The sequence below is a fragment of the Taudactylus pleione genome, unplaced genomic scaffold (genome assembly GCF_031769625.1).
Source record: "Taudactylus pleione unplaced genomic scaffold, aTauple2 ptg000436l, whole genome shotgun sequence".
In the NCBI taxonomy this organism is placed as follows: Eukaryota; Metazoa; Chordata; class Amphibia; order Anura; family Myobatrachidae; genus Taudactylus; species Taudactylus pleione.
This window is the reverse complement of record NW_028284838.1, coordinates 10,025,344-10,051,994: the sequence shown is the minus strand read 5'-3', so window position 1 is coordinate 10,051,994 and position 26,651 is coordinate 10,025,344. Positions and strand designations below refer to the sequence as shown.

General features: G+C 44.2%; 1 protein-coding gene across 1 annotated transcript in view; it reads left to right on the top strand.

Moving 5' to 3' along the window:
* MED12L (mediator complex subunit 12L) overlaps positions 1-26,651 on the top strand; it is a 709,720-nt gene that overhangs the window by 269,353 nt on the left and 413,716 nt on the right. The window lies entirely within an intron of this gene.

Sequence of the window (26,651 nt, the reverse complement as noted above, 5' to 3'; positions counted from 1 at the left end):
CTGACAGCCTTTCAATGCCCTCATGCAGGTGAAAACACTAGTTAGCCTTCTCTAAGGCCAAAGGCCTGAACTGGGCCTAATGGATGGAGCCCGCCCTCACTCTCCACCCATAACCCCCCTAACCCCTCTTGACCCTTAACCAGCTATATATATATATATATATACATATATATATATATATATATATATATACACTGTGGTGAGAGGAGTTGTCACCTGAATTGCCCACATTCCTGTGGGATCAGCTCCCTCCAAGAGAGGCTAGAGTAAAGCCTGTGCAGTTTGCAGCAGAACGGGAAATTTGGACCCCCGGGTTTTCACAGTTTCATAGGCCCAGCTACAGCTCAGCACTGAGAGACAGAAAGGGGTTAAAACTCTCATACACTGACACCGGCTAGCAGACAGTTTAGTAGGCCAAAGTTTCTTAAGTGCCAGGGGCTGATGAATCTGGTTGTGCTACAAGAGCATGGCAGATTGTGGCTGCAGGTCATTACATCAGACTGACCATTAAGCACTGGGACTGCTGGGATGTTTACTTTCTTCTGTTTGTTTATATTATGTGCATGTGTGTCCAGACATAAGCCTATGTATGCTAAAGTGCAGTGTCTGCTGCCAGTAAAGACACTGCTTTACCGAGTACCTGCCTGTCGTGAGTCCTTATTTCTACACCCCATGTTACTTTTGGTGGCCCATACCGGGACCTGGACTGCTGTGTCACAGCGCAAACGCCAGGCACCACCAGGTTGGCAAAGGAACTGATAAGGCAGAACATTCGTATACGTGAGAATGGTTGGCAAAACAGAAAGCCCGTAATTATATTAAGGACACTGTATAACTTGCTGTGTACTGAGAGAAAAAAAAAGTTGCTTTACTTTGTTTTTCCCTACTGAGGTTTAAGACATGTCAAATGCTGTTAGTAAATTCTCCAGGTGTTGATTGCATGCTGTGTAATTAAGGTTCACTTGCTGTTTGAACAGAGCCAGGCTCACATACTGAGTTCTATTTAACCACTGCATTGCTGGGAAAATGAGAAAAAAATCAAAAACCTAGTGTTCTCTTTCCCTATGTTAAACTTGGATAACGATTGCATTGCTGAAAGAAAGAGATATATTTATTTTTGGGAAATACTGGATTATTTAAAAGCACCGAGACTTATGTATAAACCTCCAGGAGATAAAATGAAGGAAGTTTTTAACACTATAGTAAATTTGTTGGCCTCTCACCAAAAGATAAAGGAACAAATGTTGCAGCTGGTGACCCAGTTAGTGGGCAGGACAGCTGCAGGGCATTTAAAAAATGTCTGCCTCAGACGATCCAGAAGCATAGTTTCTGATATTTGAGAGGGTGGCACAGTGTTTAAAGTGGCCAATGGCTACAAGGGCTGATAGGCTTGCCTCCTATCTCACTGGTAAGGCTCAGAAAGGTATATGTATTTGTCATCTACTGATGCGGAGACATATGACCTAGTCAAAAGTGCCATTCTAGCCCGGTCAGAACTCCTGCTGTGAAAGTGCAGCACTTCCACGGATGGGCCCTGTTACTGGGAGTCCCAATTCGGAAACAGGTTGCAGAACTCGCCAAATGGGCGGAGTTGACTCCAGCCGGAGGTCTGCACTTCCGCTCAGATTATGGAGATGGTAGTTATCGACCATTGCATAAGGACCCTAGGTTGGAGTATGCCACGCTGGGTCATTCACGCCGATCCTCACAATCTAGAGGAGTTAGTTACAGTATAGTCATGGAGCGGTATGAGACCGCAGGAAATATGGCAAAAATGCCAGAAAAGAAACCAGGGAATGGGCGTCCCGTTAAATTAGAATCCCACTGGCCTGTGACCCTATCTGCCACCCCTATTCAAGGAAACACCACTGGAGACTCCGTGGTCATCTGCTATGAATCTGGAGAGGCAGGTCATGTCAAATGGGATTGTCCAAACAAAACAGCCTACGGAGTGTGGTATCGCCAGTATGGGCGCTATATATTTCTATACTATGATTTTTCCATAGGTTTTCCAATTATCGATCTGTCCGCAGACCTCTCTTGATGTCAGTCTAACAAAGGGACATTTCACAAATACCGTTCTGCTACTACCAAGTGGGTGAGCCTATTTTGAATGAATGTTATAATTTTTTTGCCGGATTAACAAACAATCATATCAGCTGATATATATATATATACATTTTAGCCTTAATCAAGCTTTACTTTAAACCATTATCATATTTTATTTTTCCATTTTTATTTTTATTTTTTGTTTTATATTACATTTTTTCTATTTTTCTCAAATATCTTGGATTTCAATTTAAATCGATCCTTTCCTATAAATCAGTAACCTGGAATACGCAGGATCACAAACAATATTGATCCATATTGAAACATAACCTTTGGATCAAACTTTAGACTTTTATTTCAATTTACTATATTGTTTGTCATTGTTCTAAATTGTATTGCACATATATTTACACATTATGTTTTTATTGTATTAAATGTATTTATTATAGAACTCTGTAGAACTGATAGTGGTGTTAAATTAGCGTAGCCAACATCCCATTTACTTTTCATTTCTTGAAGTATCTGCACATTCTTCTTCTGTTTGGCAGCAGCTTTTTCACACCAATAAGGCCACTTAGGGAGCGCTAATATCCAGTAGTAACGTTCTAAACTTCTATACTATGGTACCTCTGGATTCCAGATCGCCATTAATATGGGAGTCTGTTTTCCTGGATGGCCAAGAACTACCGGCTATTATAGACTCCGGGAGTAAGCTAACCCTGATCTCTGAGGCTGTCCTACCCAGGTCAGTAGGGAAAGTGTCAGGGTTAGTTGAGGTACTCTGTGTACATGGTTGCACAGAAGATTTCTCCCGTGTGCGAGTGAGCATCATCAAAAAGGGGCACACTTATGAGGTGGTGGCCATGGTTTGTCCCAAGCTCCCTTATTCACTCATATTGGGACGCAATTTCCCAGGATTTACTGAGCTTTTAAAGGAATCTCAGAGACAAAGCAAGTGTAAAGTCTCCAAGGCTTTACCTCATAAAGTGAAGAAGAGTGGAAGAGCACGACCAGTCCTCTTTGGAGAGGGAACCTCTGAGTTAACAATATTGAATAAAGATGCCCCTATTCTGGATTGGGATACGCTGCCAACTGACATAGACCTACGAAGCTTTGCCCGGGACCAACAGAGCAATGTTGCTCTCGGGAATGTCATGTCTAGTATCGTAGAAGTCAATGGCATAGCAAAAAGCACTTACCCTCCAGAGGGCACTCCATATTTTGTCCAAAAGTCAGACCTACTATATAGAATCAATATGGAACAAGGGAAAAAATTGAGCAGTTATTTGTACCCAGGGTACATATACCAATAGTGTTGTGGGCTGCTTATACCCATCTCTGGGGAGGTCATCTCGGAGAAGAGAAAATGCTAGAATGTATCCTGCTCCGGTTCTTTAGGCCAGGAATCACAGGCAAAGTGAAAAGGTTCAGCCATTGATGTCCCATGTGCCAGAAGACCAGCCCGAGACCTTATTTGAAGGCACCACTAGTCCCAATGCCTATTGTCGGAGTACCATTTGATCACATCGCAATGGATCTCGTCGGTCCACTATTAAAATCAAAGCATGGTAACCAATATGTCCTGGTGATCTTGGATTAGGCCACCAGTTATCCAGAAGCGATACCCTTACGGAATACCAAAACGACTACTTTTGCCAGGGAATTGATGCTCCTCTTTTCTAGCCTTGGGATTCCTAAAGAAATCCTTATGGACCAGGGGACTCCATTTATGTGCCAAAAAATGATAGAACTGTGTAAGAAGTTGGGAATAGTAAGTCTGCATAACTTGGTTTAACAGAACCCTAAAGTCTATAATCCACTGAGCTGTCCTAAATAGTTAATGGGACTGGGATGAAGTACTCCTTTACCTCATGTTCGCCATACGTGAAGTACTCCATTCGTCAACTGGGTTCAGCCCTTTTGAGCTTCTCTTTGGTAGACAGCCCAGAGGCGTTCCAGACCATTTGAAAGAAGGCTGGGAATATGATGCATCAGCTGAAGTTCGAGAATTTCATCCAGGAGACAAAGTTCTGATTCTAGTGCCAACACAAGAAAGCAAATTGTTTGTCTACTGGCATGGGCCTTACAAAGTGTTGGAACCTGTGGGGTCAGTGAATTATCAAGTTAGTCAGCCAGGAAGGAGACACTCAGAGCAGGTTTATTATGTTAATTTGCTCAAACCCTGGCAAGAAGTCCGGACCCTGTACTTCTCGCTAGACCACTCGGATCTCGCACTGGATCTTTGAGGGATACGTTGTCCACGGACTGGCAAGGAAAAGTACAACCCAGCGTCCGCAAGAAACTAAGACTTTTTGTTCCTTTATCAGAATGTACTACGTTCAGGGAAAATAGACTATATACGCCTCAGAAGCGTGAAATAAAGTGACGGGCAGTCGACACAGAAACATGGTTGTTTTCTGTGTCTTCTCTAGAGGAAGTAAGAAGGCTGAAGGGTGTCGGCCTTCACCAAGGAATATATGCACTTCCACAGGCTTGGAAAAGTGAAAGGGGGGGGATGTGTGGTGAGAGGGGTTGTCTCTCACCTGAATTGCCTACATTCATGGGATCAGGTACTTCCAAGGGAGGTTAGAGTGAAACCTGTGCAGTTTGCAGCAGCAAGGGAGATTTGGAACTCCGGGTTTTCACAGTTGTACAGGCCAAGCTGCAGCTCATCACTGAGAGACAGCAAGGGTTTAAAACTCTCATACACCCAGTGCTCTGGGCACTGATCCCGGCTAGCGGCAGGGTTAGTAGGCCAATGTTCCTTAAGTGCCAGTGACTAGCGAGACTGTCCGTTTTAGAAGAGCATGGCAGATTGTGGCTGGAGAATGACCATTAAGCACTGGGAGTGCTGGGACATTTACTGTCCTCTGTTTGTTTATGTTATGTACCTATGAGGCTTCACCCAGCCCAATGTTGGTATATTCTAGGAAAATAAAAGGGGCATACAATTGTAAAGTGTATAAAACCATTTATATTGTAAAAGCAATCCATTACGTATATCAAAGATTTAAAACAAACAGCATGGAACAAGCCTGGTGCAGCCACTGATCTCCAAGGTCCTGTTACTTGCCACTCTCTGGTACCACGAGAACACAGAGAAATATGTGTAATTATAAGTGTGCTTCGTAAAGCATACACATTCCTTATTATGAGCAAACATTTGATGTGCATCATTTAAAACAATGTAATGTACAGTATAATACAGATTTTTTTTTTGTTTAACAAATCCCAGAAGTACAGTAAGATTTGGAAACATTCCATAGTTTAAAAAAACCTTCACATAGATTTAATATTGATATAAACCCATTCACACATCACACTTATTTATAAAACCATATGATTTATATCTGTTGCATTATATAATTCCACAATCTTTGGTGTAATATATGAAGAGGCGAGCGTATAAAGGTGTTATGTTACGTTTATTTGAACCTGGATATATAATTGGGTCTATTCATGTTGTTAATTATCGGGGTCCGACCCCGATAATTAACATTCTAAATCACCGCGACCGCTTTAGCAATTCATCATTGCTCCGTCGTGGAGACAGCTGATGCGAAGCTACAATTGGTTCCTCATTCACATCTTCTATCATTTAGAGATTGGTTAAATTCGCGCAATGAATTAGCATTAGATAGGCACCCTTACCTACCTATATAAAGCTACAATTTGAAAAACAGATATTGGTAGCGCTCAGCCTATCTCTGTGGAATTAAACTGGTGTTTGGTAGATCCTACAGGAGGTGATATTATCGTGTGGAGAAAAGGGGTAGTCGCTATATGTGCCCTGATTGTATAGTAATAGTGTCTGAATAATAATCAAATAGAGAAATAAAGAGTAGATGTAAAACATATATAGCATATACTGATCATAGGAATGAGCATGTGTACATCACATGACATGTAAAAGCTGAATCATAAAGGGACAAAAAACGAAAAGCAAAAAATAACAATAAAAGTCACTAGATAGTAATCCATATGGAACTGCAAACTGTCCACTTTAAACACACTGTCGGAGCTTGATGAGCAACCTCCTGTGTGGGCAATATATAGCAATTGGCTTGTAAAAGGAAAAAAAAAGTCTCCTTGAGAACACTACAAGAACTTTACACAGAGGCCAAAAACTCAGTTTTTCTTTACATGCTGAGACCGCAATCACGTGACAAGGAACCCGGAAGCAGCAGGGAACCAGGAAGACAAGACTCGGGCGACAAGCCAGCAAGGAAGAGGGGCGGACGTCTGGTAGATAATACAGAGATGAGTTTCCCACACAGAGGGGGTGCACGGTCATCGGTTCTAACGAGACTTTAGCTGGAACATCCCCTCCCTAGGCACTGACCAGCCCCCTCCGAGTTACGAAACCCGGTGTGTCTCTGGCAACAGACATACTGCCAGGTGTCCCGTCCGAAGGGAAGTGCATCAGGCCAGGAGGCCCTCTCCACTGTCCCAGTACCCCAGCTCCTTATTCCGAAGAAGATCACCCCATGCAGCTTTCAAGGGAGTTCAACCAACTGTACCTCTTTTCTCTATATGACTATACAGCAACAGACAAGCGGGACGCCGCGATCTGTTTAACCTTTCAGTGTTCTTACCAACTTGGAGACTTTTTCCTTTTACAAGCCAATTGCTATATATTGCCCGCACAGGAGGTTGCTCATCAAGCTCCGACAGAGTGTTTAAAGTGGACAGTTTGCAGTTCCACATCGATTACTAGCTAGTGACTATTATTGTTATTTTTTACTTTTCATTTTTTGTTCCTTTATGAGTCAGCTTTTACATGTCATGTGATGTACACGTACTCATTCCTATGATCAGTAAAGTTATATATGTTTTGCATCTACTCTTTATTTTCTCTATTTCATTATTATTGATACACTATTACAACACAATCAGGGCACATATAGCGACATCTTATATCATCATGCTAACTAAAATCTAGCAACTTGGACCACTGCATTAAGAGTTTTCGGCCCATTTTATGTTGAGATTTTGAGGTAAAGTAACATTGGAATCGATCAGAGGCAAAACTCCCAGAGGCAGTGGAGTCATTAGCCTCCGAGTGCCTGCTGTCATCAGCACCATTCGATGCACCGTGTAGGGTGACTTCCGATCTATCGGGAGACGGATCGTGCTGTTGTGCGATCCCGGCATACCGCGCGATATGCCAGCTTCTCCCTTCTTCATCTGTATGGGATCGTACATCGCATCTCAGATCAGATTGTTTTGCAGGAAGATCTGGGGATGCAATGTACGACTCCCCGCGGGAGCGCGCAGCACGATGTTAGGTACGATATCGTGCCCATACACGGCACAATATAGCACCTATATTGTGCTAAATCCGTTGGATCGGCATGTATATCGTGCCGTGTATAGTGGCCTTTAAACTAATTACGAATACTTTATTTACAAAAAGGCATACAATGCTTAGTTCTAAAAAGAAATTACAAAGAATATGATTACAAAGGTACATACATGGGTTACAATTTTAAATAAAAAGGAATAATTTACAGATTAACACTCCAGGCAGATTTTCTTCCTTTTTTCAATTATTTTTCTACAATGGTATTCGTGTAATTCTTCTCATGGAATTGTTTGGTTTTCCACAAACTGTAATTGTATTCTATATGTTTCTCTAAGTGGGTAATGTATAGGTTTAACTGGATCAGTTGGCCCATATTAGCACAGGGTGGACAGAGTTTAGTTCACTGAGCTTCCTCATTTACGCAGGACTAAACAGAGGTTCTATAGTGTAGTTCTTCTCTCCATTTGTTAGTTTATATGTATCTAAGCTCTCCCAAACAAGGCACCCACTCCCTGCTTGGAGTGCTTCCACTCTCTTTTCCCCATAGGGCGCATTTTAGGTGAACTTCTTCCGTCTTTTGGTGGTGTAAAATTGTTCACATTCCCCGTCTCACCCTTCCCTGTACTTTTTTGACCCTTCACCCCACATACATACACACATATTCACACACACGCACCTCTCCTTCTCCCCTCCTTATTCCTGTGTTAGGCAACACTACTAGTACTTGTTCTTATCTAGATTGTTATTCTTATAATGCCGCTGACTGTGATCTCGCTTAATGTAAAGGTTGTTAACTCTCAGCAAAAACGTTCACTTCTGTTTCGAACAACAACCCAAACACATCAGGGGAAATAGTTTTCCTACAGGAAACCCATTTTACACAAAATTCCCACCCTTCCCTAGTTTAACAAAAGTTTAATTGTTAATATTGTTTTTAGCTGTGGTACTACACATCCCAGCAAGTCAGTCCCCGCATGCTGGTACTTGGAGAACCACAAGTACCAGCATGCGGGCCATTATGGCTCCGCTGGTACCTGTAGTTCTACAGCAAAAGAAATATTAAAATAAACACAGGATGTTTGTCCCCTGTGTTTTGCACAACCAGCACTGGTCCACTAAAAGCCCGGGGCTGGTTGCTCGTTTTTTTTTTTTTTTTTTTTACACGTTACATTTTTTTTTAAATACAGATGTAGGCTTCATGGATACCTCCCCCGGGTCCTACTGCTCGCCCCACCCAGGCCGCTAACTGCCACACCGCCGCCTGCTGACGCTTGCTACCTCCCCTCGGGTCACGGTCACAGCAAATGCTGGCTTCCTTCCTCCCAGACCCAGCCCCCAATACCGCCCGCAGAAGACAGCCATCTTGGTGCACCCAAGTGAAGCCACAGTGAGTACACCTGCTGGAGGCTCCTACTGAGGCTGCGCAACTAATTGAATCTTCCTATCTCTATAATGGTGCAATGGTGAGGTAATAGTTTAAAAACTGTAACTTTCTCAATTACCTGAACTCCATAAGGCCTTTCCCTGTAACAATAGCTACATAATAAAACAAGCCCTAAGTCTAAATTCGCCCCCTACCCTGAGTTATGCCTTCCCAAAAATCCCCCATAGAGAACAACAGAAAAGTGGTCCTAACTAAGAGTATCAGAAAAAAATGCCAGTTGGAACATTAGATTACTCCCATATCCTAATTTTTTATTTTGTTGTGCCGAAATGTGGTATGCAGCACAGTTCTACCCACCCAGCCTTAATATAAGCTTTAACATAAAGGCACAACTGTGCCCTTATAATACAGTGTTTGTGTATGAGTGTGTGTATATATATATATATATATATATATATATATATATATATATATATATATACAGTCAGGTGCATAAATATTGGGACATTGACAGAATTTTCATATTTTGGCCTCTATTCACCACCACAATGGCTTTGAAATGAAACAAACAAGATGTGCTTTCACTGCAGACTTTCAGATTTAATTTGAGGGTAATTACATCCAAATCAGGTGAACGGTGTAGGAATTACAACGATTTCTATATGTGCCTCCCACTTTTTAAGGGCCAAAAGTAATGGGACAAACTAAACAATCCTAAATCTAACTTTCACTTTTTAATACTTTGTTGCAAATCCTTTTCAGACAATTACAGCCTGAAGTCTGGAACGCATAGACATCACCAGATGCTGGGTTACATCCCTGGTGATGCTCTGCCAGGCCTCTACTGCAAATGTCTTCAGTTCCTGCTTGTTCTTGGGGCATTTTCCCTTCAGTTTTGTCTTCCTCAAGTGAAATGCATGCTCAATCAGATTCAGGTCAGGGGATTGACTTGGCCATTGCATAACATTCCACTTTTTAGCCTTAAAAAACTCTTTGGTTGCTTTTGCAGTATGCTTCGGGTCATTGTCCATCTGCACTGTGAAGCGCCGTCCAATGAGTTCTGAAGCATTTGACTGAATATGAGCATATAATATTGCCCGAAACACTTCAGAATTCATTCTGCTGCTTTTCTCAGCAGTCACATCATCAATAAATACAAGGGAACCAGTTCCATTGGCAGCCATACAGACGCCATGACACTACCACCTCCATGCTTCACTGATGTGGTGGTATGTTTTGGATCATGAGCAGTTCCTTTCCTTCTCCATACTCTTCTCTTCCCATCACTCTGGTACAAGTTGATCTTTGTCTCATCTGTCCATAGGATGTTGTTACAGAACTGTAAATGCTTTTTTAGATGTTGTTTGGCAAACTCTAATCTGGTCTTCCTGTTTTTGAGGCTCACCAATGGTTTACATCTTGTGGTGAATCCTCTATATTCACTCTTGTGAAGTCTTCTCTTGATTGTTGACTTTGACACATATACACCTACCTCCTGGAGAGTGTTCTTGATTTGGCCAACTGTTATGAAGGGGTTTTTCTTCACCAGGGAAATAATTCTTCTGTCATCCACCACAGTTGTTTTCCGTGGTCTTCCGGGTCTTTTGGTGTTGCTGAGCTCTCCGGTGCGTTCTTTCTTTTTAAGAATGTTCCAAACAGTTGATTTGGCCACACCTAATGTTTTTGCTAACTCTCTGATGGGTTTGTTTTGATTTTTCAGCCTCATATTGAGAGTCGACAGCAACTGATTCCAAATGCAAATGTCACACCTAGAATCAACTCCAGACCTTTTACCTGCTTAATTGATAATGAAATAACGAGGGAATAGCCCACACCTGTCCATGAAATAGCTTTTGAGTTGATAGTCCCATTACTTTTGGCCCCTTAAAAAGTGGGAGGCACATATAGACACTGTTGTAATTCCTACACCGTTCACCTGATTTGGATGTAATTACCCTCAAATTAAATCTGAAAGTCTGCAGTTAAAGCACATCTTGTTTGTTTAATTTCAAAGCCATTGTGGTGGTGAATAGAGGCCAAAATATGAAAATTCTGTCAATGTCCCAATATTTATGCACCTGACTGTATATATATAAAATATACCCTGAAGTCCAAGAGTCTTGGGGAGCAACAGAAGAACCTAGCACATGGATAGTGTACTGTATGTAATACAGGGCTTGACAAATGTTTCTAAAATCTATGATGAAAGTGTAGGAGTCAGACCCCCCCAACCCCCGGGGCAGCATTACTGAGCACCTATGCCCCGGCAACCAACCCCCATGGCCACACCACTAACGGGGTACCCCAGGTAAAGCACCCTCCCACAGCCACATTACTGAGCAGCTAACCCCCCTCTCCAGGCAACCAACCCCCAGAAAGACCACCCATCCGCAGCCAAAAAAAACCCAGGCAATCAAAGCCACCGCCGGCAGTGGCCGAAGTAGAGTGGTGGGCCCAGGTGCAACAATATGCTTTGGGCACCCCTATGCAGTGCCCCTAGTAATGGTCCGCTATGCAGTGCCCACAGTACTGCCCCATATACAGTGCCCCCAGTAGTGCCCCATTAATAGTGCCCCTTACATTGCCCCCAGTAGTAATCCCCACTATGCATTGCCCCTAGTACCACTCCCCCTTATACAGTGCCCCAGTAGCGGCCACCCCCATACAGTGCCCACAGTAGTGACCCCCCCATGCAGTGCCCCTAGTAGTGGTCCCCATATACAGTGCCCCTAGTAGTGGTCCCCCTATCTAGTGCACCTTTAATCAGTGCCCCCAGAAGTGGTCCCCCCTATGCATTGCCCCCAGTAGTAGTCCCCCCTATACAGTGCCCCCAGTAGTAGTCCCCCATATGCAGTAACCCCAGTATTAGTCTCCACTATACATTGCCCCTAGTAGCGGCCCCACCCTTTACAGTGCCCCAGTAGTGGCCCCCCCAAACAGTGTCCCCAGTAGCGGCCACCCCCCCTATGCAGTGCCCCTTACACACCCAAAAAAACCCCCGCAACTTACCTGATCCCCGCTCCTGCCGACGACTGACGCTGTCCACTCCTCCGGGCCCACTCTCGTTCTGCACTATGGGATGGGAGAGATGCCATGACGTCTCTCCCATCACCCACTGCGGGGGAAGCCGGAGCTCATGAGTGAGCTCCAGCTGGCTCCCTCCGTGGACGCAGCAGCCAATGAGAGTCTGTCTGATTCTCATCGGCTGCTATAACAAAAACACAGCTGCCGTTGGCGGCTGTGTGTTTGTTCTGTAGTGTGGACCGCGCTCGCGGTCTGCACTACACTAGCGGCGGCAGGGGGTTGCCCTCAAATCTGGTCGCCAGGCAGCCAAATCTGGCCCCCGGGTTTTGTTGAGCCCTGATGTAATACACTATTAATAATTTATACTATAGCTGGTCTGTATAGATAACATAAGTGGTTAGGAAAAGGTTAAAAATCCCATAGTAAATATACCTACATAATATATAACTAGTAGGAGGTTTCTTAACTTAGCAAGACTTGGTAGAACGTATGCTATCTGTCTTTTTTTGCTGACAGCTTGTCTCTGTGGTCAGTTGGGCTGATTGAGCACTCAGATATACACACACACAGGAGCTGCCAATGGGTATTCACAGCAGCCGCCCCCACTCCCCCTTTTACCTCCAGTCAGCTGCATCTTGGCTCTGGGCTGCTCCTGGAGGAAAAAGTGCAAAAGTAGGCAAGTATGATTTACCATCAGCACGGTCTGGCAAATAACTGTGCTACAACTGCATTGTGTATGTTATTTTTTACATGTTGCAAATGCATGCCCCCAATGGCAATCCAACCTCGTTTTTACCAGCTATGGCAACGGGATAAGTCTCAGAAAATCACTCCTACACTAATTCCACAGACTACCATCAATGCCCACAATCTTGCTTCCTATTTTAAGGCATATTTGCTGATTTCCTAGCTGCCCCCTCTGGTAGTGGGCTTAGAAGGCGGGCTTGTGGCAGGAAAGTGGGTGGGGCAAATCGTATCATCGGCTGCCTGGGGCACCCACTTTCACTTGGTAAGTAAGCAGCTGCGGGTGGATGGCGGCCGGCTCAGGAAAACTTGACCACTCTTCCGGGCAGCTGGGACCGCCACCTTTCTTTCTGGAGCCTCCCAACCATTCTGGAAGAGTAAGCAAGTATGCTTGAAGGAGAGGATTGATAAGATCTGACATGAACTGATGGCCTCTTCCTCAGCCCGCAACTTGTCCTTCCCTGATCCATCTGGCACCTTCTCTTCATTTGATACCAAAAATGAAGAGAAAGGGCCTGAGTCAGAGGAGGACGCAGTTGCAGCCGTGGTTTCAATTCTTTGCAGAGTTGCAGAAGCAGTAAGGTGCAAATGCTCGTCTCAGCCTTCCCCTTGTGCATACCGTCTGTACAACTCTTAAGGAGACCGGTTTTAGTGTCCATGGACAGTGTAAATACACCAGTACTTCTGAACACTCCACCATTGGCACACCATTGCGTCCATCATTGACACGTGCACCAGCTATGGCTAGCACAGTATCTGCTTCTGAACTCTGGCTAAGCATGGCCTTTGTGGCTGCGGCTCTGCAATTGGGAAAATAGCTGCGTTCACTGACACTCTGATTACCTGAGACGGCCTTTATTTATGTTCACTTCACACCACCTCCCAGACACAGCTCTGGAACGCTCATAGTTTTGCCTTGCCGGTTCTAATGCCAGCGTCTCCATATGCAACAGCGGACTCTATGTATGCTTAGAACAGTTGCGGCGGTGGAGGTGCCCAACCTCCCGATCGCATGCAGGACACTTCGCCCTGCAGGTTGAATAGCGGGGCAGTGCCCGAAAAACGGGACTGTCCTGCTGAAATCGGTAATGGTTGGGAAGGGTGCGCCCTCTATGGGGTGGCACCCCTGTTCGACCGAACTGGTCGAACGTGCCTCGAGCCGGCCCAGCTGTTGCTCCAGAAATAAAAATGCCTATTTCTGTACAATTCTTGTTCTTTTATCTACTTGTATATGAATAGTCAGTAACTGGGTATGATCACTTTGTTTTGTCATATTCTGAAAGTGACTATTCTCATTCAGCTTACAAAATCACAAATATAGTCATTTATAACCGAAATAATAAGACTATATGGCATGTATGGACTTTGCCCAAAAGTAAGTGTAGTATTTTATCTATATTGTACTTAGGTCACCTTGCAGTCAGATGTATCCTCTCTAGGCTAGTGCATGTTGTATTTTCATACTGTGTCAAATTTGTAGGAAAATCTAACATTCCCCAGCCGGAAGCAGTCCGGAAGGCGATGGACGGAATACCGACCGCCGACTTCCCAACTGTATAATCTCGGCAAGGGTTAAATGACAGACGTCGAAATCCCGACGCCTGTCATTCTCCCTACGCCGGGAACCCGACACCTGGCTTACTGATCGAAGGTAAGCCGGGCGACGGGCGCGGACAGCCGCGGGGGGGGGGGGGAGAGTTAGATTTAGGGTTCCCGGGGGTGACTTAGGGTTAGACACCCCCCCCCCCGGGAGCTTAGGGTTAGGCACCCCCGGGGGGAGGTTAGGTTTAGGCACCCCCCCAGGGTATTTAGGTTTAGGCGGCGGGTAAGGGGGGGTTAGGTTTAGGGGTTAGGTTTAGGCACTTAGAGGGGGATTAGGGTTAGGCACTTAGGGGGGAGGTTAGGGTTAGGCACCCCTAAGGGAGTGTTAGGGTTAGGGTGTAGAATAATTTAGAGAATACTTAACTGGGGACAATCAGGATTTTCACTGGTGCCTGGATGCCGCTGTCTGGATTTGAACCTCCGGCCATGCGGAATCCTTCCCCAAGGGGTAAATTTACTAAAGATCGATTTTAATCAATCAATTCTAATTGTAGACTGACACATACTGTTGTCATCCCGGCGGTCTTTATATTAGTGCTGCACTTGGATTCTAGCAAAACATTCAAATTGTCTAAAATTTTCCCATTACTGTATTCTATTTGATATAGCAAGTGAATGCCAGCATATACTGTATCTTTTCTATGTGGTTCAGTAGAATTTTTAACTGATTGTCTATTAAGATATTTTATTACAGTAAACGCATGACAATTTATTTTTTATGTTTTTCTTCTGCCATGTTGGAATATTGCATGCAGATATATTAGTTTTGTATATTTGGTTGTTCATTCTTAAAATGATACATCACAGGAAACTGTGGCTTTATTTTTGTACCAATACAATTATTATATAATCCAGTGGTTCCCAAACGCAGTCCTCAAGGCACCATAATAGTTTTAAGGCAATCCATAGCTAAGCACAGATGGGTAAATTAAATTGACTGAAGTACCAATTAATTTACCTATGCCCAAGCATGGTTATCCTTAAAACCTGGACTGTTAGGGTGCCTTGAGAACAGAGTTTGGGAACCTCTGATATAATCCTTGACTAAAATACATTATGGTATGTATAAGGAAACTTCTTTTATTAGATACTGATTCAATTTGAAGACTGTAAATTCTATCGTATTTCACCAGAACCTCAATTACATTAAAATTTTCGAAATCTTATAGAACCCAATGATAATTTGTCTCCTAAATTACATATGAATTATAATATAGTGTACTTACTTCACCTACTAATGTGCTACTTTTATTTTCTTATATAAGTCTTTTCTTTTTTTCTTAATTCACAGCATAATTAATTCTAAACACTAACACTAGAGGGCAATATTTGAAAATTGTTCACATTTACATGTTGTTTCTATTCTAATATTTAATTCCGTTCACTGACATAAAGTAAATAATTGAAAGAACAGTGTTTTTTTCTCTATAAATAAAAACAGATGTACAATGCTTATGTTTACAATAATGTCTCAGAATTTAATCCACAAGTGGAAAATCTGAGTCGTAACATTTTATTGCTGAAATTACTTTTATTCTAGTTCTTTTAGCAATGCTAGCAACTGGAAGACAAAGAATAGATCTCTATTAGAAAAAGAAAAGAGGACATTACCTTTCACAGCACGTTGCTTTAATGTACAGTGTAATCCACAATACAGGTGTTTGCCAACCTTTTCACAGGCATGAGACGAAACTCAGCTGTGTAATTCAGACACACTGCTAGTCTAAAGCTTGGTTCCTCCCCTTCTGCCCAGTGCTACATTATACAAATGAAGTACAATATGACCCAACAACTGTGCTGTTCACTTATCGGTTTAAATAAAAAGCTACTGCTAGTTAAACTGATAACTTCAGCAATGTATTATGTGAACATTTTGTAAACTCAAACAGAATTACCCATTTTTGTCAATAGATTCTCACTGCACTGGTCTTCTCACCCACTGGTAGCAGAAGTGTAAAGGTCCCCTGAGTTACATTGTTTGGAGAGCAGATCACCCAGCTCCTATAGGGCTCTATTTCTTAACAATATTTTTACTAAAATAAAGTGAAAAAGGGTGTTTTCACACCCTTTTCACATTATTTTAGTATCACCTATAGATATTACAGGGCAATTGGAGTAGAATTCGTAAAATTCTACTCCAACCCCTAATTATCACTTATTTTAGTAAGCAGATCGCATTTCCCATAATTGTAGCTGCTGACCGGAGGGAGGACATCACCCGTAGCCCCGATCACCGGTCCCTGGAGTCAGGTAAGTCAATTTTTTATTTTACTTTTTTTTTTTTTACAGTAATTAGCGTGTGGTCTGTTTAGACCACACTTCTGATTACTGGGACCGGCTCCGGGCTCTGCTCTCCCCATTAGAGCAGAGCAGGAGCCCGGTAACCGGGGGAGATCCTGGATAACGCCACCTCCAGGTGGCGTTATTATCACAGGGCCTCCCTATGTATTTTTTTCACATTTCATTTTTAGTAACTCTGGTCGGATCACATTTCCCATTACAATTATGGGAAATGCGATCTGCTTACTAAAAATAAGTGATAATTAGGGGTTGGAGTAGAATTTTACGAATTCTACTCCAATTTCCCTGTAATAACTATAGGTGATACTAAAATCATGTGAAAAGGGTGTGAAAACACCCTTTTTCACTTTATTTTAGTCAAAATAATGTTAATAAATAGAGCCCTCTGACTCATCCATCCAACAATCTACTTGAACTGAGCCATACTGTACATATTTCATCCTCTTAATACTGTTTAGAAGGACATTTGTTCAGGGGGATTATTATTATTTTGATCAAGTTTATGAGATGTTGATTTGTGATCTGTGGGGGTGGGTTGCATAATTGCACTAGGACAGTGCAAATCTTGTTTTGTAACATCATGTGGTTAATTTTCATAGCTGGTTTATGGGGAAGTGCTTTATGGGCCAAAATTACAGTGTCTGCAGGTTTGCAAACCGTTTAACCAGCCTGTGAGATAGGAGGCTTGGTGGCATTTCTTGCTGAGTGCGGCTAAAGGGCCTGATTCACGCTTGTAAGTATCACTGCTGCATCATTGGACATATGCTAATGCAGTAAGAGGTGTCTGGGTAATTAGACACCTCCTGCATGCTTGTGTGATCCGAGGATGCAACCGTCGGATCACTTGCAAGACCAGGGGTCAGGGAACTTTTTTACCTTTTACCCCAAAATATATTTAGATACGCCGACGTTACCCCCTTGATTTGAAAGGAAGGAAATCTTATAGTAGTGCCCCCATATAATGCCCCTGTAGTAGTGCTCCCATATAATGCCCCTGTAGTAGTGCCCCTGTAGTAGTGCCACTGTAGCAGTGCCCCCATATAGTGCAGCTTGTACAAAAAAAACCACTTACCTTAATCCCCGCTCCTGCATCTGCCGCCGTCCTGTCTGCTCGGCACTATGGGAGAGATATCATGACGTCTCTCCCATAGTGCGCATGGAGAGAGCCGGAAGCTGGAGTTCAGAAGAGAACTCCAGCCTTCGGCTAACGCGGCGCTGCAGGGAAGGTGCCGGGCACCTGCTGGTAATAACATCTCAGCGGGCGTCCAGCTTAGAGCCTCCCTGCGGCGCCGGGCTGGAAGTCACTGGCGCTGCACCCGGCGCCAGTGACCTCCATTCCCGGGGGTAATGGACTGACAGCCGGGCATGCAATGATTAATATGCATTCCCGGCTGTCCGTCCATTACCCCCAGGAATTTCATGTTTACCCCATTTGGGATAATTTACCCCTGTTCCCCGACCAGTGTGCAAGACCATCAGCCATCTGAGTAACCCTCAGGCATCAGAAAACAGGGAATGCTGGCTGGCCCTGCCCATAAAACCACCCCCACAACCCTAATTTATTACTCACAAAATGTAGGGGTTCATGTCCTCTTTGGTCCATGTAGCATCCCCGAATCTTGGCAAAACAAAGAACACCATTACTGCTCCTCACTCTCCCTAGGTATTAATGTGGATGTGCTGATTGGTCAGTTTGCGGCAGTTCCCACACTCTGACCAATCAGCACATCCTCATTCATTATGGAATACAAACCACCTAAATGTACTGAATACTATCACTTATTATTTATTATAAGAATTTCTCTCTTTTTCTAAGATACTGTTCGGAGTCTTGCAAATGTACAATTTAGTCATGGGTGTAACGGTAATGGGTGTAGAGCAGCATTTTTCAACCACATTGCCGTGGCACACTAGAGTGATTGTAAAGTGTGCTGCGGCGGTCAGCTCAGGGCACTTGTACTGTAGTGTGCTTTATTCCTGAGGAGGCCAATATGGGTGTATTTTTTATGTGGGAGCCAATGTGTATGTTTTTTCATTGGACATGCAAGCCGCATCGCCAGATAGTGTGCCTTGGCAATTTTAAAATCTCGTGTAGTGTGCCTCGAGTTGAAAAAGTTTGAAAATCACTGGTGTAGAGTGTGCGTAGTCACATCTGTAACTTTATGTTAGAGTTAGTATAAGTCCTTTCATTGCTGTACAAGTGTGTCTCTGAATGTGCAAGGACTGAAACACCCACTTTGTGTGTCTTTAGATGCATCAATTCCACTTGGTGCATCTTTAGACGCTATCATCGGATGCACCATCGAAACTTGTGCCTGCCTCATGCTAGGTGCAGATTCTCCATTAGTGAATGGCCTCCGATGTAAGAGATTTAGTGTCTGTGGCCCTGATTCAGAGGCGCTCACTATTTGCGAGCGCTCGCTCTGAATCAGGGCGGGCCGTTTTTTTTTAACCCCGGCCTCCAGACCGCTCGCTAAGCTGTGGGTGACCACCACAGCTTTAGCGGGCGTCCTGGTGATGGTTGTCGATCGCAAGCCCCAGTGAACTTCCTGCTCTAATAGAGCAGGAAGTTCACTACTGACATAACGTGTGATATCAGTAGGGCCGCCCACAAACGGCAGGCATTCCTTTGGGAACGCCTCCTTTTGTGCAGCCCCCCCCGACCCGCCTACAAAACCGGACGAGCTGTCGATCAACATCGGCAGCCGCCCCGTCTTGTAGCGAGCCCCGGAGCGAGTGATTTCTCTCTCGCTTCGGGGCTTGCGCATGCCGCGCGTGCGCACTGCCTGGCCATCGACCCGCTTGCGAGCGCTATGGTAGGGTGGTTGATAGGCATCCTAAACGACTGAACATTTTGATCAAATAGGTGGGAGCAAATGACTTTCTTCTATGTAAAAATGCAGCAAAAAAGTCTTGGTAAATCAAGACAAAAAAGTCCCGAACAGTGAGAGACCTGGCTTTGCGGTAATGGATATACTCCTTATCGCTTTAATTCAGGATTTTTGTGATAACTGGATGTGGACGCTGACCAGGTTCAGCACATTCGGGGCCTATCCTGTGCCCCCTTTCAATGGCTACCCTTTCCATAAGAAGCCATGTGAAGCACCTGGATGATATCCATACTGCCAATAAATCAGAAGTTGTTTCTCCTATGACGATTCTCCTGACCATCTAATTTTTGGGAAAAATGCAAATAGTGAGGCCTTGTTAGTCAATAGTGGCCTACAAAGCAAGAATAGCATCCTTAAAGTCGTTGGTCCTCTGTTCTGATTCCCCAATGCATTTAGTGTTAGATTCTACAGTAAATGAGACATAAGGGAATTGACAGACATTTGCATCTCATTTATCTTTTCCAGAGGCAAAATAACATGAGTTGCTTCACCCATGAGGAGGCAGACACCATGTTTGTATCTGAAGAGGAAAGAGAGTCCTGTGAGAGTGGTAGTATATTAGAGCCCACCGCCTCCAATGCAGGGTTAGGATTGGGGGGAGAACATTAACACCAAACAAGCCAAGGTATACAATATATGTATTAGAGATGTGCAGACTCGGATTGGTCGGATTTTCCTGCCAAATTTGGATTTTTCCCGCCAAATATGTATACACTCAATGTCCACTTTATAAAGTATACCTGTATACCTCCTTGTTATTTATTTTTATTTTTTTAAATATTAGTTTTTATTGTAGTTGACACATAAAAGTATTAGGGGGTACAGGACACAGAAGTACCGCAGCTGTAATCAGTGCTGCGCATGCGCCGCTATTGTGAAGCAACGGCGCATGTGCAGCACTGATTACAGCCGCGGTAAGTTACAGCAGGCAGGGAAAGTATCTATTTCTTGAAAAGCTGTCATCACAAAATATGACAGCTTTTCGGGATAGTTATGGAGAGGAGGAATGATGAATTCCTCCGGTAATTAGGTAGACCTCCATGCGAGTTCTAATCCTAATTACCTCCATCGATTTTTTATTTTTTTTGTGTGTGTGTTGATGAATAGGCCCCACAGTCTTTATAGTTGAGGTTTGTGAGGGCCCAGGGCAACAAGAAACTTGTGGTGAGTGTGGCTGGGGGCCTGTGTGCAGGAGAGCTGCAGCAGGCACTGCCCCGACATGTCAGTATACTTACTAGTGTGTGGGTGGAGCAGGCTTGCCTACCCTCCCGATTTGTCCGGGAGCCTCCCGATTATCGGGTGCCGCTCCTGGCCCCCCGGGAAGGCAGGCAAGGCTCCCGCAAGCCGCCATCCCTCCCTTATCCCCCGCAGTTACTAGCAAAACCCCCGCAGCAGGTGGGCCCGGTGACGCGATTCGCGCTGTATCGCGTCATCGTGGCCCCGCCCCCTCTTAACAATGCCGTTAGTTTTTATTGTAGTTGACACATAAAAGTATTAGGGGGTACAGGACACAGAAGTACCGCAGCTGTAATCAGTGCTGCGCATGCGCCGCTATTGTGAAGCAACGGCGCATGTGCAGCACTGATTACAGCCGCGGTAAGTTACAGCAGGCAGGGAAAGTATCTATTTCTTGAAAAGCTGTCATCACAAAATATGACAGCTTTTCGGGATAGTTATGGAGAGGAGGAATGATGAATTCCTCCGGTAATTAGGTAGACCTCCATGCGAGTTCTAATCCTAATTACCTCCATCGATTTTTTATTTTTTTTGTGTGTGTGTGTGTTGATGAATAGGCCCCACAGTCTTTATAGTTGAGGTTTGTGAGGGCCCAGGGCAACAAGAAACTTGTGGTGAGTGTGGCTGGGGGCCTGTGTGCAGGAGAGCTGCAGCAGGCACTGCCCCGACATGTCAGTATACTTACTAGTGTGTGGGTGGAGCAGGCTTGCCTACCCTCCCGATTTGTCCGGGAGCCTCCCGATTATCGGGTGCCGCTCCTGGCCCCCCGGGAAGGCAGGCAAGGCTCCCGCAAGCCGCCATCCCTCCCTTATCCCCCGCAGTTACTAGCAAAACCCCCGCAGCAGGTGGGCCCGGTGACGCGATTCGCGCTGTATCGCGTCATCGTGGCCCCGCCCCCTGCTTTACAATGCCGTTTACAACGGCATTGTTAAGAGGGGGCGAAGACGCGATCTCGCGGCCACGCCCCCGTCCCACACTGGTCACGCCCCCGCAACAACATTAGCGTGCGGCCACGCCCCCCGCTGTAAGCTGACATTCAGCCCCCTCCCGGAAGGAGGGAGCTGAATGTCGGCAAGTATGGGGTGGAGCACTGCAGAGGATCCTCATCTCCTCTTCTTCATCAGTCCAGCAAATCCGTTTCCTCCGCCGGGCCCGTCACCTGACCACTGAAGTAGAGCGGCAGCAGTGGGGGAAGCACTTCAGAGTCTAGGGGCACTTCTGTCATCCGCCCCGAGCAGCAAGAGCTGCGGCCATCTCGGAGTGCAGAGTCTGTGAAGGGGTGTGTGCTGCTGTGGCCTCTCTGCCGATATGCTCTCTGGCCGCTGCAGCTGAGGACGGGGTGGGGACTGGCGAACCAAACTGCTGAGCCACGGAGGTGACCTGGAGCACAGGCAGCGAAATGCTGTTCTGCCCTCCATTAATGTACTCTTTGGGATCACTGTGTGGGGGCCCTCTATGTGTGGGGGCCCAGGGACGACTGCCCCTGTCGCCCCCCCTATAATCCAGCCCTGTGTATTATACATAGTAAATGTAATGTTTTTATCGTTGTATAAAAGAGCTACATTGTAGAAACTAGCATAGAGAAATGTCACCGAAATCCTTATTTCAGCACATCCGGACTGACACATTTAGCCAAGGAGAAGGAAATGAAAGCAAATGTTGACAATTTTTATGCCCACAGAAATGGCAAGTCAATATAAACTGATGACTGGTAAAACTTGGCTAATATTGTGTAAAATATGACCATCTAATACGTAGGCTGCTAATTATTCACTCATATGAAGCTTAAAGTTTCACTACCACCCACATTTATAATGTCACTTACATTCTCCAACTTAATTTTTTATAACACCTTTGTTGCTGAGCCTATGTTGGAACTTTTTGGGTTGGTCACATTCCAACATCAATATGAGTAATTATTTCTGTGGTGCCCACACAAATTACACCTTGATTTTTTTCAGAAGACTTTCAGTTACAGAATATTGTTAATGTGTATATTTCTCTTCATACCGCAAAACCAATCTACCCTAAATGGCTAAAAAGTTATTTTTATTGAAATGACAAGAAACTGAACTTAAATCTACTGTAAAACAGTATGTGTATTTTTTCCTGTAACCACCACCACTGTCTCCCTCTGACACTCAACACAGTGAGATGGCGCCTCACTTGTGGCCATCTTGAAACAGGGAATGAAACCTCCCTGGGGGAAGGAAATGGAATGTGTTCTGCAGCACTCACCACTATCTACACCCTCCCCCCCATCTATCAGGTGTACCCTTTAGAGATGTACCCGAGTTTTGGTTCTAAATTGTTGTGGTGTTTTGGCTTTGGGTTTTTCTTTGGATTTTTGATGTGGATTTCTTTAAAAATTTATAAAACAGCTAAAATAATGTAACTTGGACCTGTTTTCATTATTAACATCAATAACATTAATTTCCATTCAATTTTGACCACCTCACAGCTCACAATATTCTATTCACCAATATTGGCCAAAGGCTGCAGCAAGCTGGCTGGCTAAACTGAATGACAGAGCAGCGGCACAGACACATGGCAGTTTAAAAGACATAGGGGTCTATTTACTAAGCAGTGTTAGGAGACAGAGTGAAAAGTGATAAGAAAGTGATAAGGTGCCAGCCAATCAGCTCCCAACTGTCATCTCACAGGCTGTGTTTGAAAAATGACAGTTGGGAGCTGATTGGCTGGCACCTTATCACAGACTTATCACTTTTCACTCTGTCTCCTAACACTTCTTAGTAAATAGACCCCTTAAGCACTGTAAGCACACGTCATTTAAAGTTCACTTCTAATAAACATACATAAGAGCCTGTTTGCACTGGACTGCAGGTGCTAGCTAGTGTGTTTGACAAACAACCATACACAGTGACAAAGATGCCTGCAGTCTTTTACATGCTTCCCACACACTTCATCTACTTGCAGCTCTCTCTAATGGCGACTAGTATGTAGTATTGCACAATGATCTAAAGCCAACACCCTCTACATACACTCTCCTGTGTGAAATAGCACATGAGATAACGAGGGAAGGACATGCAGCGGTTATCACACATGATCACCAGAGATTAGGGAATCTCTTCTTTCATTTGAAGGTACCCCTGAGTCTGTGGGAGCCAGGAATGGGAGAGAGAGAACACTTTTGATGCTCTCTCAACCATTTCCTAGTTTATAAATGCTGTGTCTTACTGGGGAAGGGAAGGGTTTATGACACTATGATGTTACCAGAATTAGATTTCCAAGCCCTGTTCCCTCCTGCATCCAACTATATTGGATGAGACTTTTAGAGAAGTTTCCACCTACATTTAAACACCTTAAGTTACTAGGACGAGTCACACTAGTCCTTAGCAGGGGTTAAATTATTATAATTTTTTTTTAAAGTTCACTGTTCCCTTCATGGGTCTATTTCTGAAGGGAGCCTAGACTGCAGCTCCATCAACCACTATAGGCCTGATTCAGATTTGGGAATAGAGGGCCTTATTCACTATGGATCGCTATTGCAATCGCAACTGGGATTACGCACGCAGACCCTTTGCGAAAATATGCTAATGAATGCTATCGTAATCCTGTTGCACAGCCATCATAGAGACGCCCACTGCCGCTATCTCACATCCGTAATACCTTGCAGTCCTGCGTATACTTCGAGAACATCGAGTAACATTGCACAATAACAATAGGTCTGACCTTACTCAGACCTCTCACTAACCTCGTCGTACGCATTGAGCACTCAAGCTGCATATGCCGCCACAGTGAATACTATATGCACGCCCATGCAACGGTGTTCAAATGGACAGACACGCCTACATTTCTCCTACCACTCCCTGTCACCACCCCTAAACACTCACTTCCTGTCAATCACTCTGCGATGACTCTGCGTGGTCTCTGCGATCGCACACTATGATGTATAAGGATGCGCAGTACACAACAATCGTCTGCGTGTGTAATCGCAATATCGATCTGTACTGAATCAGGCCCAGAGTTAAAGCAAGTGACTGTGTTTATTGGTAAAACCGTGCTGCACTGCAGGTGGGGCAGATGTAAAATGTGCAGATAGATTTAGACATGGAACAGATGTGTCCAAACTGAAATACAGTGTAAAAATAAAGCTGTCCGGCATTTGTGGGCTGCATGCAAAAGCAGCCCGTATTTACCCCACATGCAAAAAAATTATGTATTTGCACTTCTTGCATTGCAACATGGTTTGTCCAGGTGCCCAGTTACTTACTCTATTCCCAAATTTGAATTAGGGCCCTACAGTATGTTGGATCAAACATAAATAAACATGCACATAAATGTAAAATTATTATGCTTATTGTTTCACAAATTCAGTCATACAGTGTTTAAGGAAACATTGGAGGAAGGTCAAGAGCATGAAAATGTCAATGGTATGAAAAATGTTAGTTCCTTCCAATTAGAGGAGCTTGATAGATGTGGATAGATCTGGATATTTCTTGTTGAATGTGTATTGCTATAATTATATTCCCAATCCAGCTGCCAAATACAAAAACAAGGTCTTGCTTTGTGGCATGAGATATTCTAATGTTTATTTTAGGGAGTTTACCTGGTCTACCAGGTGACAAAGAAGCCTTTTTTAAATGTAATACAAACTTATTTTTGGACATATTCTGAGGTTTCTAAGGGTTGGGTATGGCGTCCCGGCACTCAAGATGCCAACGGGCAGAATACCGACAGCAGCATCCAGATCCCATCTGGTAAGTGTCCTAACCCCTATCCCTCCCCATAATGCCTAACCCTAATATTTATAGTCGGGATTCTGGCGCCGGGATACCGCCTACTGATGAGATTCAGGCGCCAGTATTCTGAGTGCCGACATCCTGACCGCCGGGTAGTAACTACTGTACATCCAGTTTCTAAAATGCAATCTAACTGAAACATTAAAATGTACAAATGTAACACATGATTTAAAAACAGAACCAATGTCCTATTAATGTCATAACTTAAGACATAACCATACCGGGGCATGGTCAGACAACGTGCATTTGTGGGCGGAGTGGGTGCTGGGGCCATGCGATCGCATCATTTTGGCCCCGCCCCCACTACACAATGCCAATATTACAGGCATTGTGAAGCAGGAGGCGGAGCCAAAATGAAGCGATTCAGCGTGAATCGTGTCACCGGCCCCCCTGCTGTGGGGGTTTCTAAGGTAAATGTGGGGGGGATAGGAGTGGTGGGTGGCAGTCGGGAGGATTGCCTGCCTTCCCGGGAGGTCGGGAGCGCCACCCGATTTTCAGGAGGCTCCCGACCAAATCGGGAGGGTAGGCAAGTATGATTCAGCGGTCTATATAAAAGAGAGTAATAATTGAAGTGATGTTTTCAGTTTTGCTGTCATGTGAATTTTTATGAGCAGGGATGCTATCATAAATTGTGGGGCCCAGTACAGATGAAGGATGTAGGTGGAGATCTGCTCAGCTGCGATTGTTTTATTCTGGCAGTTAGAAGTAGCTTCATATAGTTAGAGTTACAGATTGAGTATCCCATATCCAAATATTCCGAAATATGTAATATTCCAAAATACGGAATTATTTTGGCATGACTGAGATAATGAAACCTTTGATTTTTGATGGTTTAATGTACACAAACTTTGTCTAAGGCACAAATTATTAAAAATATTTTAGAAAATTACCTTCAGGCAACAGGTATTCCTTCCGGTCCTCGTCATTTTCTTCTTCCCTTGCCACTACCCACCCTATCCCGGCATCGGAATAAGTTGCTCCGACATATCGTATCTGCTATGACTTGCCAGATAGCAGCTGATTGGAAAAGTCCTGCCCCTTCCCCTATGCAGGCTATAATTTCACATGTTTGGTATGTTTACAAGATGGAATACATGACTGCTATATTGCGTAATACCTCGAAGTCTTTCAATAAAACCTGGTCCCCCTGGTTGACGCACCAAAACATTCCATCTCCATTCAACCTTTAAAAGTTCTTTCTTTCTTTATCATGTTTAGTTTGAGGGATTTTTTTCTTGACTAGAGTCCACCCCACGTCCTCCTCCCCCTCCCCCCCTTTTTATTTTTTTTGTTTTGTCTATTAATTTTTTATTTTTTTTACTATTTCTTCTATTCCTTGACAGCTGGCAACA